The sequence below is a fragment of the Terrapene carolina genome, unplaced genomic scaffold, assembly GCF_002925995.2.
Source record: "Terrapene carolina triunguis isolate 2854851 unplaced genomic scaffold, T_m_triunguis-2.0 Scaffold33715, whole genome shotgun sequence".
NCBI lineage: Eukaryota > Metazoa > Chordata > Testudines > Emydidae > Terrapene > Terrapene triunguis.
The window spans coordinates 2345683-2362357 of NW_020698066.1; positions in this window are offsets into that span (position 1 = coordinate 2345683).

Here is a 16675-nt window from a genome sequence, read left to right on the forward strand (position 1 = left end):
CACACACACACACACACACACACACACACACACACACACACACACACTCTCTCTCTCACACACACACACACACACACATCATTCTAACAAGAATGGCAAACTGGAATTTTCCTATGTAATACTGTATATTGAAACAAACTGTAATTTTCATTCTACTCTTCTATAAACAGAGTTTTGCACTAATTGCTTGTAAAACTACAGTAATATAAAATTATTATTTTGTGGTTCTAAATAACATCAAATGCTAATAAAAATAGTTACATTTTATCATTTAAATGCAACATACCATTTAACATTTATACTCCATCATGATACATCTGAGAAATATATCATCAAAATTCATAAAAATGTATCTTTAAGAATTCAGAATCACTTACAACCTATCATCTTCTGAAATGTTTGCCTGTGTTTTATATTTGTCTGTCTCAACTGCAATGTAAACTTTTCAGAGCAAATATCTTATTTTTATGTGGTTGTATAGTGCTACGTACACTCATTCAGATACCATAGTAATGGAGACCCTATAAATACCTACATAGATTCAATGTAGGGGACTCTATAAAAAATAAAATCAATAGTGATTTTTTTTTTAGACAAGCAACCATAACTCACTATTTCCTTGGCTTCTAATATTTGGTTACTGAATATTTACTGAAAACACTGAGACCATACTTGAAAGTTTTCCACGTAGGATTTCAGCATAGAATGAGTATACCCTTGTCTGGAAGAGGCCTTCAGAACCATACCAGATGCCAACCAACAGAGGAAACATTCCACTCGTGTTAAGAAATTTGTTATCTTTTCATATGATTTCCTAAAGACAGGAATGAATAAGCACTATGTTTATATGTGGTGATGGCTGACCCATGTTAAAATATGATTTATTCTTACGTGTATAGATGGTAAAATAATATAAGCATCTTAGAGAACCATGTTTTAGTTTCCATATCTATCAGGATTCAAATATGGTTCCCTTACATGATTATAATGCAGTTCTTTCTATTCACAAAGACACGAACGAAACTTTTTAATATGGTTATATCATGTTACCAACTCTGTTTAAATAGGTCTAGTTTTAAAAGTGTACTTGTATCCTGTGATGGGGTATATAAACCTCACACTGGGTGCTAAGGGGTTAAAAAGCAATACTGGGCCTAGGTAGCCCCGCCCCTCTGGGCCTGCCAAGCATGCTCCGACTGGAGGAGCAGGTTAAAAGGAGCTCAGAAGCCAAGACAAAAGATGGTGGACAGGCTGAAGGAGAGAGGAATCCTTCTCTGGGAAGCCAGACAGAAGGTTGAGCCTGAGAAGGGACCACAGAGCGGGTAAGGCCCCAGCAGTGCCTTCTCCAGCCACCACCTCCTTTGAGAACTTGCAGATCCTGCAGGGCCCTCTTCCTTTGGACAGTTTTTTGTTAAGTGATTAACAGTCTGGACCGTAGGGACCATGTCCCTAATTGAAGGGATACATAGGTAGGAAGTAGCCCAGGGCAGCAGACTTAGACTCTCTGCAAGGAGGACCCTGCTGGTGTTGCTTCCCACCAAGGTCCTGGCTTGGGGCCCAGTAGAAAGGGAGGGCTTGGATCCCCATACCAAGCCCCTTTAGAGGCTGAGACCTAGATGCAGATGGAGAACAGAAGATTCCCGGCTTAGGGTCAGAAACAGGCACCTCTACCACCCTGACAGAGAGGGGCCGGAAGTTGGGTGCGCCACCCGGCCCTCTGAGCACCCTATCACATGGCCAAACATTCAATATATTTGTAGCCAAAAGGATCGTGAAATGGGAGCTATAACAATTACTGGACAGTGAAGATGGAAAGTCCAGTACCCAATTTTTCAGTCGTCCAGATGGTTCCATCCCTTTAGACACAATGTTTCAAATATCCTTCTCTACCTTTCTCTCAAATCTCCATTTGCTTCTGCAGCATTCAGGGCTCCAGTCTTCAAAGTGCTGAGCATTCTGACCCCAGCCAGCAAGGCACTTCAAGCTTTGTCTAACAGCACAGGAATAGTCCCAGTGACTTCAACGGGTCAAGGCCAGAGTGCTTAGCACCTTGCAGGTTTCAAGCCTATAGTGCAGGGGTGGTCAAATTGTGGCTGGCGAGCCACATCCGGCTCTTTTACCATTAAAGTGCAGCTCACAGCGCGCCCCCTCCCCCAGCCCCCAATTCTCCACCTACCAGACTGCGGCGGGGGGAGCTCAAAACCTCTGCCTTGCAGCAGGGTGGAGGGCCTCAGGGCTTCAGTCCTGCAGGGCACACCTGCCAGGGCTCAGGACTTCAGCAGGAGCATGGCTGAAGCCCCAAATCCTGGCTCCCGGCAGATGTGTCCTGGCCCTTGAACTTCTGAAGATTGTTGTATGTGGCTCGGAGGCCCAATAAGTTTGGCCACCCCTGCTATAGTGATTTGCTTTTTATCTTTGGGAACATCATCTTCAATATGTTAAATTATGTATCTTTGTTTGTTCCTTTCATTAACTCAGAGTAAATGAAGGAGACCATGACTCCTTTCCTAAACCTTGGGTAAAAGGGAAAGCCATTCTTAAATGGACAGTATTTCAGCATCCTCCATTTTCCCTAAAACAGCCCATCCGAGAGGCAATGTGAAAAGAAAAGAAAAGAAAAGAAGTTCCTCAGATGTAATTGTGGCTCAGCAATGACGGCTGTGTATCCTTCAGCAAGTCACTTAGCTTCCTGTCTCATCATCTTCTCCACCTGTAAAATGAGAGGATATTTCTCCTCGGCAGGAGTGTTGTGAAGAAGTATTAATGTCTCTTCAGGCTGCTGTAAAGCGTTATGTAAGTGCTATGCATTATTAATGCCCAGTGGTGTACTGGAGAGAGTTATTTTTGTCTTTATTTTATAAGCATGATGATGTCCTGGTTCTTGAAAGGTCAATGTGCTCTACAAATTCTTCAGCTATATGATTTATATTTTACCCAGAATGGAAGCCTACTGTGAATGTATGTAACTCAGATAATATATTAGTTCTCTGAAATAAAAGACAGAAAAAGAACTGAAGCTCTCCTATAAATGAAGTCTAAACCATGCTGGTTTCTAGGAAGTGATAAAGTTTGAATTTCATGCACATCTGTATGTCCACACTTCCTACGCGTATAGGCATCCGCCACTGTCAGAATGTTACTTCACTGTATGGAAACAATGCAAGACAAAGTGATACAGCACATTATCCTTTTGCGGTATGAACATAATGCTGCTGTGAGAATTAACTTCTCCACAGCTCATCATTCTCTGGCTTCCCACCTGTACTGCTATGAGTGTCTGCAAAAATACCCATTTATTAAAAAACCCTTGGTTAGGTTGTGGACTGATTGTTATTTTAACAAAGATGTTCCAGTATAAACTCCCACCAAGCTTAAGCCAGGCATTTAGGGGATAATTTAAAGATATGATATTTTTAAATGGAAGTTTCCAAGTTATGCCAAAAATATTTGCTAACATTAATGTTACATATCAGCATCAGGACAACGCCATAGAGGGCCCTTATCCTCTTCCTCCCTCTCTGTTGGTAACTCCACCATCCTTACTTGTCCCTCAGACTGCAACTTCAGTGCTGGTTTTTACTCCTCTCTTCCTCTTCAATTGATATTATTCCTAAATCCTGCTGTTTTTAGCCATAAGGAATGGCTGGATGTTGCGAAGGGAAAACTCTTGTGCAGACCTGGTTCCACCTCCCTTAACTACTGTAAACTTCCCTCTTTTTTTTGGCCTCCCTGACTCTTTTCTTACTCCCCCACATTCCAACCAGAATGGACCTGTGAAACTTTTCTAACATCCCCACTGCTGGGATGATGTCCAGCCCCTCTTCAGATACTTTCACTGGCTTCTGCTCACATTCTATATCAAATTCAACTTCTTGTTCTCACTTTCAAGGCCCTGCACAAATTAGCTTTCCTACTTCTCTGCTCTTGACTTTTTTTCCCCCCCACTACCTCCCTCACCACCCTTCATTCCTTCCCAGCAGCTTGCCTGATCACCACCACCACTCCTTTATCTTTTCCCACTCTCTAGACCTTCTTCAAGGCAATCACCCATGTCCGTAACCCTCTTCTTGACTCCGCCTAGCATGCTTCCACCCTCTCCTCCATCATGCTTCTCACCCTAATCTTCCCTCAAAGTCAATGTATTTAAAATAATAACTATAAAACCTTCAAGAGGCATGCATCACTAACCTAAAACACCCATAAGGTGTGTTCCCTCATCCCGCTACCCTCCCTCCATATATTCTTGCAAGTTCCTCAAGTCAAGGATCCTGATTTTTTGTTTGTAGAGTGCTATGCACATTTATGGCACCTTATAAATAATACTAATGATAGGGCTGGGAACTCTGTCAAACAAACCCATCAAAACCTTAGGAGTCTACATGTGCTATTCCAGTTTGTGATGAAAACAACAAATAAAAGCATGTAACTGGGTAAATGGAAAATGTAAGCAGCTTCCAGCATGGAAGTGCCTGAAACTGATAACACTAGAAGAAATGTTCTGAGCAACATCATAGCATAGCATGTATGCACTCTAGTGTGAGTGTGCGGAAGAGAACAGAGAGCCAAACAATATTCGAAGTGCGAAAATCATGAAATCCAGAATTTAAACTCATTCATGTCCCTATACTTGTACAAGATGCAAAGAAATAAAGTATGGATTAAGCATCCAAAATGCTTTTGTGGGAGATATGTTGAAGTCATGGAAAGCCAATGGAGAGGAAATGCATTTCTTCTTTCCATACTTATTGTAACCTATAATTGGTTGGGGGGGGGAAGCTACAAGGTCCTTGTAAATGCTGATATGAATCTATCCTTATATGTATCATCATGGACATATACAAATGTCAATACATATCCACACGTAAAATCTGAATGGGACAAGGATTATGAGGATTTGGTAGGTGACAGGAGGATGTTGAGGATTGATGCTGTTGGCAAACATGGGAAGGGAGCAAAGCTGGGGAGAGTCAGTACTGGGGTAAGCCAAGCTGAGCACAGGAGCCATGAAGTTCTGCAAAAAGACATGTAGAAGGAAGGTATGCAGTTCGGGGGCGGTGGGGAGATGTAGACACATATAGGAAGAAAAATATATATAAACAGTGATGACTATCCAAATAAATAACTAACAACATAAATAACTATCTACAAGGAGATAGTCAGGATGGATTGATTAAAATCAAAGTGATTTAAATCACCAATTTTAATCACGATTTAAATTAGCAGACAGGAAACCTTAATTTATATTTTGGTTTCCATTTGTACTTTTTAGTTATTTTCTTAAAGGAAAGTTTATTCTTATAGGCTGGCAATCATTAAACCATGTTGATTTGCAACTAAATATAGGCTTTACACTATATTTGTTACTACTTTTTGCTAACCAGGAGGACACTATATCTGTTCACATGTATTTAAGCAATTATATAGCTTAACATACAGATTTTTAATTTTTACATTTTTATGTTTTTCTTGTTTACAAGATTAATTTTTTACTTAAGATTTGTGTTGAATTCTATTTGGATGGAAATTGACATTCAAGTGAAAAAGCACAAAAATATTGTTTCAGTATTCCCCCTCAGCCAACTGATTCCCAATCTCCTCATCAGTTTTCCTCACCAGCTCCTTGTCCCAGTCACCTCCTTGGTTCCCAGTCTCCAAGCCCAACTATTTCCAGCCTCTCTCCCTGCCCCCTAGCAGCCAGTGTCAGCCTCCCCACCAAATCCACTCCCAGCCTCCACCCAGCTCCTGGGCCCAGCTTCCCCTCTCTTCCACTCCCAACCTGTAATCAATATCTGGCTTTTAAGAATAATCTTTGCATCTGACATGCTATACATTTGAACAAAACTTTTCCAAGACTAATAGGCTAGTGTTTCCAGTTGTAGTGACTGTGTAAACAATACCTATGTAAAATTTACTTACTGTAAAAGGATGCCTGTGATCACATTTTATTTCCATCTGACTAATTTAATACGTTCAGGAGACTTGTTATATTGTGCCTTCCCTCTTTGCTCCCCTTTCCTACTCTCTCGTACACACACAGTATATACAAGCCTTGCAAGTTGCAAGAGTTAATAATTTACAATAGAGGAACAGGAGATCAAGGCAGTATAGTTCTGCAAGATTCAGATTACATCCTACAGATAACAGCTGATGCACATTGGTAACCTGTGTGAATTACCTAAGGAAACCATGACATTTAAAGGACTGCTCTGAACTGAGTGCAGATCAAGTATGCATACTTAAGAGATAATCTCTGCCATCAGTTGCTTTCAGATAACCATATATGCAATGATCTGTGTCATCCCTGGAACAATGCAGCCCTTCAAATACTGTAGTTCTAGTACTGTTGGGACCACTGATCTTCTATCTTCAGAAATAAAAGAATTTAAGTTATTTATTTTTAGAGTCTTCTTTGGATATATAAACTGACCATACATCTCTCACGTGACAGTGTAGCAGGGCCATTGATCATTTGCATTCAGATATCAATTTGGTAGCTCTGCTTTAAATGAGAGTTGAATAACAGCAAAATCTTTCTCCTTGTTGAGATTCAGTCAGTAAAGGAAGTGGATACTCAAATTCCTAGCTCCTTTATTTGATCTGGCAGAAAAAAAACTTACACTCTGATGCCACAGTCCCCATCACCAGAAACTGAAAGGACAAAAAATGTTGAGAACCAGCGGATTTCACTCTTTTTAAAACTTATTTGATGAAATGTTTTGGATTCAAGTTAAGATTATTTTTACTCTAATGTTCTCCATTGTTTCACCTGCTTTGAAATAGGAACTGGGGATGCTTTGATAAATGGAGCAAAAGATTGTCTAGTTTTAGATTGCCTCCACAGGTCCCTCTCTATCCTTTGCTGAAGTGATATTTTATTGTCTAATAGGAATGCTCTTTGTATGAGATACTTCTTCTGCTCCTACAATAAAACTGTTGTGTTTGTGCTGTGATGAAAGCAAATCAATATCTCATAAGGTGCCAGTTCCACAAAGGCTTAAGCACAAGTGTAACTTTACTTGTGCGAGTAGTTCGACTGACTTTAAGGAGACTTCTTGTATGAATGGGTGTGTGGAGGATCAGGGCCTTATATTGTACTATGTTATGATTCTTCTTTATAATTAGTGCAAGGGGCTCTGTACTTAAAGTGTAGACCTAATAAAAATGATATTCACAAACAGTGAAGCCATGGCTAACTATTATATTGCTTCTTACTATTTAAAGTCGCTTTGTAATACTGCTTTTAAAATATTCATCCCAGTGAAACCTGTGACATGATACTTCATCTGGCTGCAGGAAAAAGCACTGCAAAGGCATAAATACTGAAACCATGATCTTGCAAGGAAGAGCCAAGAAGGAATGCAAGACATTGAGTGGAAATATTTTTCCATTGTTTTTGACAACCCGCTCTGCACTTGCTCAGCCAAGGTGGCCCTGCGAAAACTCTGACAGGTCGCCTCCTATGTCATCTACATCAGGCCATACTCATTGACAACAGACTGCGTGAGCAATGCGAAAAAATGAAGGAGTCAGTGCTACACCCCAGGCAATACTCGGTCCCTGGCCCAGTCCCAGAGCCTATTCAACTCAATGCAGCCTGCTGCCATGTGACTCCCTAGGAAAGAGAATGCCGTCACTGCCACGATTTTTGTTCCTACTGTGGGGAACTGGCCACACAGTTGCCAGTTACTCGTCAAGGGCCACAGTCAGGCAAACTTCAGGAAACGACCAAAGGGGGCTGGTCTGCATGGGCCCGAGCCATTCATCCCCTTACTGAACAATGCCCAAGGCATGTCAAGCCCTCATTACACCTACAAGTTAAGGTCCGCTTTTTCATCCCAAGCAGATCTCGATAAGTTCCCCTGCAATGGGTACTCATAGACTCCAGGATTGTGGACAACTTCATGGATACCGATACTGTGCCAGTGCAGCCAAAGGCAATACCCAATCTTGTAGACAGAACAGATGGCTCACTCCTGTCCTTGGGCCCAGTGACATAGGACACTGTGCCATTGGAAGCTGTTATCCAGAATCACTGAGAAACCATAAGGTCTGCTTACCACACTTTCCCATAATCCTCAGCGTCTCATGGTTGTTGATCCATGACCAACATATCCTGTGGCAGGAATGGAAAATCAGCTTCCACTCTGAATTCTGCCAGCAAGGCTGCCTGTATGCACTGCCTGATGGAGCCTAGACAGAGACCAGGTCACTGCTTAGGAATCCCCAGACCAGGGATCGGCAACCCCTTAGCGGGCCAGGCCAGTTTGTTTACCTCCATGCCCGCAGGTTCGGCTGATCACAGCTCCCACTGGCCATGGTTTGCCATTCCAGGCCAATGTGGGCTGCGGGAAGCGGCGGCCAGCACATCCCTTGGCCCGCGCCACTTCCCGCAGCCCCCATTTGCCTGGAGCAGCGAACCGCGGCGAGTTGGAGCTGCGATTGGCCAAACCTGCAGATGCGGCTGGTAAACAAACTGGCCCGGCTCACCAGGGGGCTTACCCTGGCGTGCCGCGGGCCAAAGGTTGCCGATCCCTGCCCCAGACCCTGGCTGTGGGCCAGATGAGACCATCTCTAGAATCAACCCCAGCTCTTCTTGCTAAGAATCACTAATACACAGAAGTCTTTGAAGAAAAACTGTGGATGCCCCACCACCACACTGGGACTATGACTGAGTTACAGCCTGGGGCCAAAATACCCTTTGGCCATCTCTTTGCAATGTCAGAACCAGAACTGGCCACCCTGTGCTCCTATCTCCAGGAGAATCTGGCCAACAGGTTTATCCAGCCATCAGCCTCCCCTGTTGGGGTCACTTTTTTTTGTCAATAAGAAAGATGGGCCCCTGCGTCTATGAGTGGATTATCGGGCCCTCAATCAATAAACCATCAAAAACTGGTACCCCTCGCCCACTCATCCAGGACACGCTGGACTGCATGTGATCAGCCCAGGTATTCACTTATACCTAAGCTCAACCTGTGAGGACACTACAGCCTGATAAGGATCAGACCAGGGGACAAATGGAAGATGGCTTTTCAAAGCTAGTATGGCCATTATAAATACTTGGTAACGCCATTCAGTCTTACAAATGCCTCCACCACTTTCCAGCATTTAGTGAATGAGATATTCCATAACATCTTAGACTAGTACGTTGTAGTTTACCTTGATGATGTACTTGTCTTCTCCAAGAGTTCAGAGCAACATACCTATTGTATCTGATTGATCCTGGATCCGGTCTGCCAACATGTTTTGTATGTGAAACTCAAAGTACAGCTTCAACCAATGTTCTATGGAGTTCTTGAGCTATATCTTGTCATCTGAGGACCTCCAAATGGACCTCAGGAAAGTGGACATTGTTTGGACTGGGTAGACCCTCAAAGTATCAAGGAGCTGCAACGCTTCCTGGGGTTTGCTAACTTTTATAGACATTTCATTCCTGTTTTTTCAGGCCAAATAATCCTATTGACAGCACTTCTACACAAGAACATCTCCTTCATCTAGTTCCTGGTGGTACAACAGGTGTTCCACCTGCTCAACATGGCCTTCACCCGTGCACCACCCCCAACACACCCCAATCCAATGTAGTCCTTTGTCGTTGAGACTGAAGCCCCCAACACTGCCATTTGGACCATACTATCCCAAAGATATGACAGAATTATGAATCCTAAATAAAGAACTTATAGCGATCAAGATCACGCTCAGAGAGTGGCACCACTATCTGGAAGGGGTCTGGCACCCAATACAGGTGTACACAGATCATAAAAATCCAGAATACCTTCAGAAGGGTAAGGTGCTAAACCAAAGTCAGTTGTATTGGGCCTTGTTCTTCACACATTTTAATTTCACCATTACCTACCACCCTAGAGCCCAGAACAAGGCCACTGACACTTTCTTCCAAAAAGGGGAGTAGTTCACCAGTCAGGACCCATCTTGCATGGAGCCACCCTGCATCCTCAATTGCTGTGATTTCTTGGACACCGCCATTTCCCAAGACCTCATGTCTCTGATCTGCTCAGCAAAGAGGGTGGAGTCCCTTCCCAAGGAACTCAAGGTAGGAAGCAAGGGGCAACATCAAATATGGGATGGCTTATTCTACATCAAGGGTTGTCCATATGTCCGATTGGGACAATCCCAACTGGAAGTACTGAGACTCAGCCATGACTCCCCACCAGCAGGTTACTTCTGCCTTTGCCTGAGTCCCTGCTCTTTCTAATGGCCTCGAATGCCCTCCTCTGTAGATTCTTGTGAGGTTTGTGTTTGCATTAAGAGGCCACGCCTCCTATGTCCTAGAGACCCTTGGACACTCCAGTACGTACAGAAACCCTGGCTAGATCTTGGGCAGCTATCAACCCCGATTTTATAGTGGAGCTTCCCATGTCTGATAGATATACCATCATCCTCACTGTGGTTGATCAGTTAACCAAAATGGCCCACTTCGCTCCCATTACACACTTGCCTGCTGCAGAAGAGATGACTCAACTCCTGAGGACGCACATTGTCTGTCTCCAGGGACTCCCCAAATAGGTCACATCTGACTCAGGTCTGCTATATGTGTCACTATTCTGGAGTGAAACCAGGTGACTGCTTGGGGCTCATGCCTACACATCCTCCACCCATCACCCATAGAGAGATGACCAGTCCAAGAGAGTGAATCAGGTTTTAGAACACTATCTTTGGTGCTTTACAAATGATCACCTGAATGACGGGTCAGCTCTCATGCCCCAGGCAGAATTCACCTACAATAATATTGGCCATGTTTCCACTGGGAAAAGTCCATTCTACACAAACTTCAGGTTCCATCCCTGTCTCCATCCGGATGTACCTGCTGTCTTCACAAACCCCACTGCCACCAACTGGGTACAGCAGATTCATAAAGTCCACGAGGAGCTTAAGACGCATCTTGAGAACACCCACGGGGACTATAAATGATACGCTGACTGCCAGCACCAGAAAGGCCCAACATTTGCAGTTGGTCAAAAGGTCTAGCTCTCAGCATAACATCTCCACATAGAATGGCCTTGTCAAAAATTGGACTACCAATACCTTGCCCATACACGATCAGCCAGGTGATCAATCCAGTGATGGTCAGGCTCCGACTCCCCAGATCTGTCAGGGTATACCCAGTGTTCCATGTATTGCTGCTTAAGCCACAAGGCGACAACTCTTTTGCTCACTGACAGCAACCACCACCCCTTCCAGTACAGGACCAGGGTCATGATGAATGTGAGGTCCATGAGGTTTCAGATTCTAAAATCAAATGTTGTTGCCTCATTGACTGGGAAGGTTATGGCCCCGAGGTGCACTCCTGGGAACAGATCCATGTGCCTGACCTTGAAGCAGCCTCCCATTCAGCCCACCCAGACAAACCTGGCCTCCTGGGGAAGGATGCCCCTTGAACTAGGGGGATGATGTAAAGATCGGCAGGACTCAAACCTGGGTTGGCAGAGCCACCAGGCAACAGACACCTCCACACCACCACCAACAGCTGTAATCCAGCCTCTCTCTGCAATCTACAAACCACAGCAGATGTACACTACTCGGACATCCCATCCAAGAGTCCCAATTGCCAGCCACCTCTAAGGCTCCTCATTGGCTCCTTAGCCCCATATAACTCCATGGGACATACCAGGAAGAGTCCAGACAACAACATGGACCCCAGTGAGCTGCCATGACCAACTATGCTTCTCTGCTCCCCAATTCCCAGCATTGACTTTGGCTCTGACTTGGATTCTGACCCTCGCTCCGGACCCAGAACCCTGACACAAGTTCTGACCTCTGGTACTGACCTCAGCCCAGAAATCTGACCTTGAGCTCCAACCCCCATCCCAGAACTCTCACACTGTGACTCAGTGTCCCCATCTGTAAAATAACAACCTCCCTGCCTCCCTCAATTAAAAAAAAATAGTTAAAAAACAGTTAAGATTGCTTAGTTGAACATTCCACAATACAATTAAAGAGTCAGAAAATTCCTAATTAAATCCTCAGTCATTTCTTGCAGCCTACAGCCATGATTTTATTATCTTCTCATTATCTCATCTTCAAATATCACCCATGTACACACATTCTTCCATCTACTTCCTCACAAAAGATGCAACTTTTGACTCTAATTACATGGATGTTTCCTAGTTGTTTGGAAAATTAAATATGTTTCATGTTGAAGTAGATAGTGTGTGTTGTGTAGATTTTTAGTTTATGGTTATATTTAAATTTGTTGTATTGATTGGCAGTTTGTTTTTTAAAGTGGAGATAATTTGTAATAGTGTTATTTTAGGGAAGATAATCATAGAATGTTTCTATCACTTATTTAGGTGAGGTACTGGAGTTAATGTTCTGTGGTTTGCGTGGAAGTGGAAGGAAGAGACGTGTGCAATGTCTGAAATAATGTGGAGAAAGTGAATTAATGGTTACAGGTTGCAAGAGATGACTGGGGTCTTAGCTAGGGATTTTCTGGCATTTTAATGATTATGTTGGTAGAATATTCACTTAACCAGTTGTTACTGAAGTATTTTGTTTGGGAGAATTTCCCACATTCTTAATGAAAACTGTATCCAGGGGGATAAAAATCAGATTTTTTTAAAAATTAAGTTAAATACATTTTGTTGTTAAAAATAAACCTATTTAAAATTAAATTTAAAATTAAAGCAATGTATGTTAAGGGCTAAACTTACTAAAACCAATTATCATTATTTAAATTAAATACAAATATTAATATTAAGCAGTATATGTTTGCTGCCAAAGTGTTAAAACACTGAACTGGTGGAAGTCACTGGCTAAGCACGTGGAACCAACTTTTGTTGACATGTTAAACCAGCTTTTGACAGCAGTAGCCTCTTCTGCAGGAGCTGAGAAAATATTTTCTTCATTTCAGTTTATTCAACTAGTTTGAGTTCAATGACTAGGTCATTCAAAGTTAAGAAATTGATTGGGATTTGAAAAAGCAGGAAAGCTTTTTTTGTTTTTCTCTTCCAATCTGCAAATAAAAAGTAGGTGTGAGAGGATGAGATCTACTACTACTAAAATCTTGCAGGACATGGTGAGCAGAACTATCAGTTTAATTCACTAAAACATAATGCCCAGGGCAGATGGAGCGTCCGGGGCTCCCCACAGTGGCCCAGGGCTCCCCACAGTGGCCCAAGCTCCTTCTTTCCATGCCCTGGCTCTGGCTTCTGGCCTGGGCAGCAGGCAGGGCCTCAGGGGGGGAGAGGAAGAGCAAGGGTTGGAGCCACAGAAGGGGAAGGGCTCCTGTATGTGTGTCGCTTTTGCCTTTTGAAAAAGTGGTCACCCTACTCTCACTGGAGGAGCTGAGGACAGAGAGGGCACGGATTAACTGGACAGGGACAGGGGTGCCTGAATTTTCAGCCGCCCTGCCAAAAGCCTGAGATCAGCAGTAGAGGGACAGAAAGCTGGAGGTCAGGCAGGTCTGCTCCCTGACCTCTCTCTACTTCCTACCCAGGCCACTATTCACTGGTTGCAGGTAGGCATCCTCCTGGCTGCTCCTCTGTTCCCATACAGGCCCACGTTTTGCATAATAATTACTCTTAATTGGAGCATCTATAAATTCCTAAATTAAGCCATTATTTTAAATTAAAAGAACTACTGACAGCAAACAACTGCTGCAATGTTATGCTTCTTTGCAGAGCCGAGGGAATAAATGAGTTCCTCCCACCCCTCAGTGAAGAGTATGAGGATAGGATGTCATGGCAGTTGGTACACAAAGCCCTGAGAAATCCACAAAGTAAACAAACTGAAAAGGGGGAAATATTTTTTTCTCTAATCTCTTTCGGTTTTTGTAATATTAAGTGCCTGAGGACCGGCTACAGGATGTTCGTGGTGGACGGCTCATGAACTCATGCTCCCAGTAGGTCAGGCAGAGCCCAAGTCTCTCAAATCTACAGGGAACAGTGTTGGTGTTGCATGACCTCGCAGTCTCTTAACTGTAGCATTTATTGGTGGGTTAGCACAAGCAGGTATACTCCCCAAAATGATGACACAGGCGAGAGCTCAACAAACAAAAGAACATCTATTTATTGCTGGAAGCGGTTACAGAGAAATCTCCTCTCCTGCTGCTGGCACTGCTGACTCAAAAACATGTTCACCTTCTACTTCCCGAAACATGGGTCCTTTCCATCTGGGAGGGGCTGTCTGTGATGTCCCACACACGTTGGAGGCCCAGCCAGCACAGTAACTGCTATGGTACCATAACCCCGTTTATTCATTCAGGCTTTTGCCCCAATTAGGGTGACCAGATGTCCCAATTTTATGGGACAGTCCCGATATCTGGGGCTTTTACTTATATAGGTGCCAGTTACCCCCAACCCCCTGTCCTGATTTTTCACACTTCCTATCTGGTCACCCTAGCCCAAATGGTGGTGAGACAATTGTTGGGAGGGAATCTATTTAGTTTCATGGTGTTTGGTTTCCTGTTTTGTTTTTTGAACTCAACGTTTTTATTGAGTTTAGGTAGGTAGAGAATTATGCAAACAATTCACAGTCCATTAGGCAATTCCACTCCCCAGTTATTTAAAAAACAATGAACAATGCCAGACCATAGATGCACTTAGAGCTTGCCAAGCAAGTGCATCATAAAATATACAAGCTACCATTTAAAATAAAAACACAAAAATAAGTGAGTAGTTGCAGAATTTTCTTTTTAATGTTTTATGCAAAGTCATAACTTAATAGCTTTGAACTACACTCCAAATGACTGTTTTATTTATGTGTGCTGTGCATCACATCTTTACAAAATGCAAGTCAGTACAATTTTTAAAGAGATTTCCTAATGCCTCTTTTTTAAGCTACAACACCTCAAAATGTCAAAAATAAATTAAAGTAAGGTTCTACACTAAAACCAGGGTTAAAGAATGGCACTTCTGACTCATCAGATCTGTTCCCTAAATGTATTTAAAAATCAGATCATCACACTTCATAAGTTTTTTTTATACTCCTGATAGCCAACGCAGCTACGAAAGGAGCTGGATTCCATTTCTTCCACCTAGAGAACGATTCAGTTACTCTTGAGCAAATTCAATGAAAACAAAGAGTATGCACAGGTGTCAACTGAGGGCATAATTAGGTCTGCAGAACCTTTATTACTTGTGCTGATGTTGCATAAGGAAATAAAGGCTTATGCAGGTCAGCTCCCATGTTTAGTTTGCAGAATTAGCAATTAGATAAACGATCATTTTACTTGTAAACTGAGCAAACCTGATATAGAGTCACTCAGAGCTAACGTATATTATACAGGCTTTGCTGATACAGCTATACCAGTATAGTAATACCAGCAGAGCCACCTAGTGTAGATGCAACATATGCCAACAAAAGGAGTTTTTTTGCAGACATTAGCTAAATCAATAAAAGCACTCTTCTGACAGCATAGTTGCACCTACACAGAATAACTATCTTGGTGAGGATGGGTGTTTTTTTCAAACCCTGACCAATATAGCTATGCCAACAAAGTTCTGTAGTGGATACCTGGCCTCAGACACAAACATGGGATGCCCTCAAAGTCAGTATTATACAATCTCTTTTTAAGAGTAGAACCACATCAATAACGACATGACCATTTAAAAAAAGAGAGTTGCTTCGGAACAGTTGTGAAAGAACGTGTCTTCTGCAAGGCGAACTGTCAGCCAGTGCTAATTATATTTAAAAGTATAATGACAGCTTAAAAATCAAGATGTTCAAGCCATTAATTGCTAAACATTTCTATTAACTTCATTGTTTAGGATGGCACAAAAATGATAAATTTCAATTTTTTTTCAAGCAGGCAAATACTAATTGAGTGGGAAATCGTGTTTTCAAAATGATTACTGAAAGCTTCCTCTAGGACTACTTAACACAGGTAATTGTTTTGCATTCTTGTAATAATTAGACTGCATAAATTACACTAGAAACAGAGAGAAGCTGGGATATGTACCTGACTTTCATTTGCAATGAAAGCAAATTACTTCTAGGTAAGTCAACAACTTCCAAGTGTTATGGAAACCTCAAGAGCATACTAGAATCAATTAAATAAGTAATTTCCTTTTTATATATTTTCTTAAGTGTGTATAGTATATTTTCCCACCTATCTATTTTTCTGGAAGCAATACACTTTGAAGAGCAGCAATGGCAGACTTGCATCTTGCCATCGCTAAATCTTCAGCTCTTCAATAGGCTGATCCAACTCACTTTGCCTACAGAAGGAGCACAATAAGATCCTAAATGAGATGCTAAATTCACAGTAGAGCCCAGACGCTAAATACATTTTTGAGAATATATAAACAGACTTCAAAAGTTGTCAAATATTTTAGTGACAATCAAGGCGAAGCCTGGGGGTGATAACAGTAGCAGAATCCCATCCGATTAGACCTAAAACTGTTGGAAGATAAGGAAAGGGAGCCACTGAAGTATCATTATTCACCTTTTTCCATATGTATGCTTGTCCCTGTGGAAAGCCAGACAGCGAGGACTCACAGACTAATCAGAATGAGGACAGAACAAGGGAATTTGCCCATCAGCCTCCTCTAGCAATCAAATGTGGAAATTCCCATGGATTCCTTGGAGCAGGTGAAGAAGCAGTGGTAGAACACAGATAAAGGAAGCAATACTGAAGAAAAGGAACAGTCCACTGATAACACAGGGAGACTTCAAGAATATCCTAACCCTCTATACCTTTTTTTCCTCAGGAAACCTATGCCTC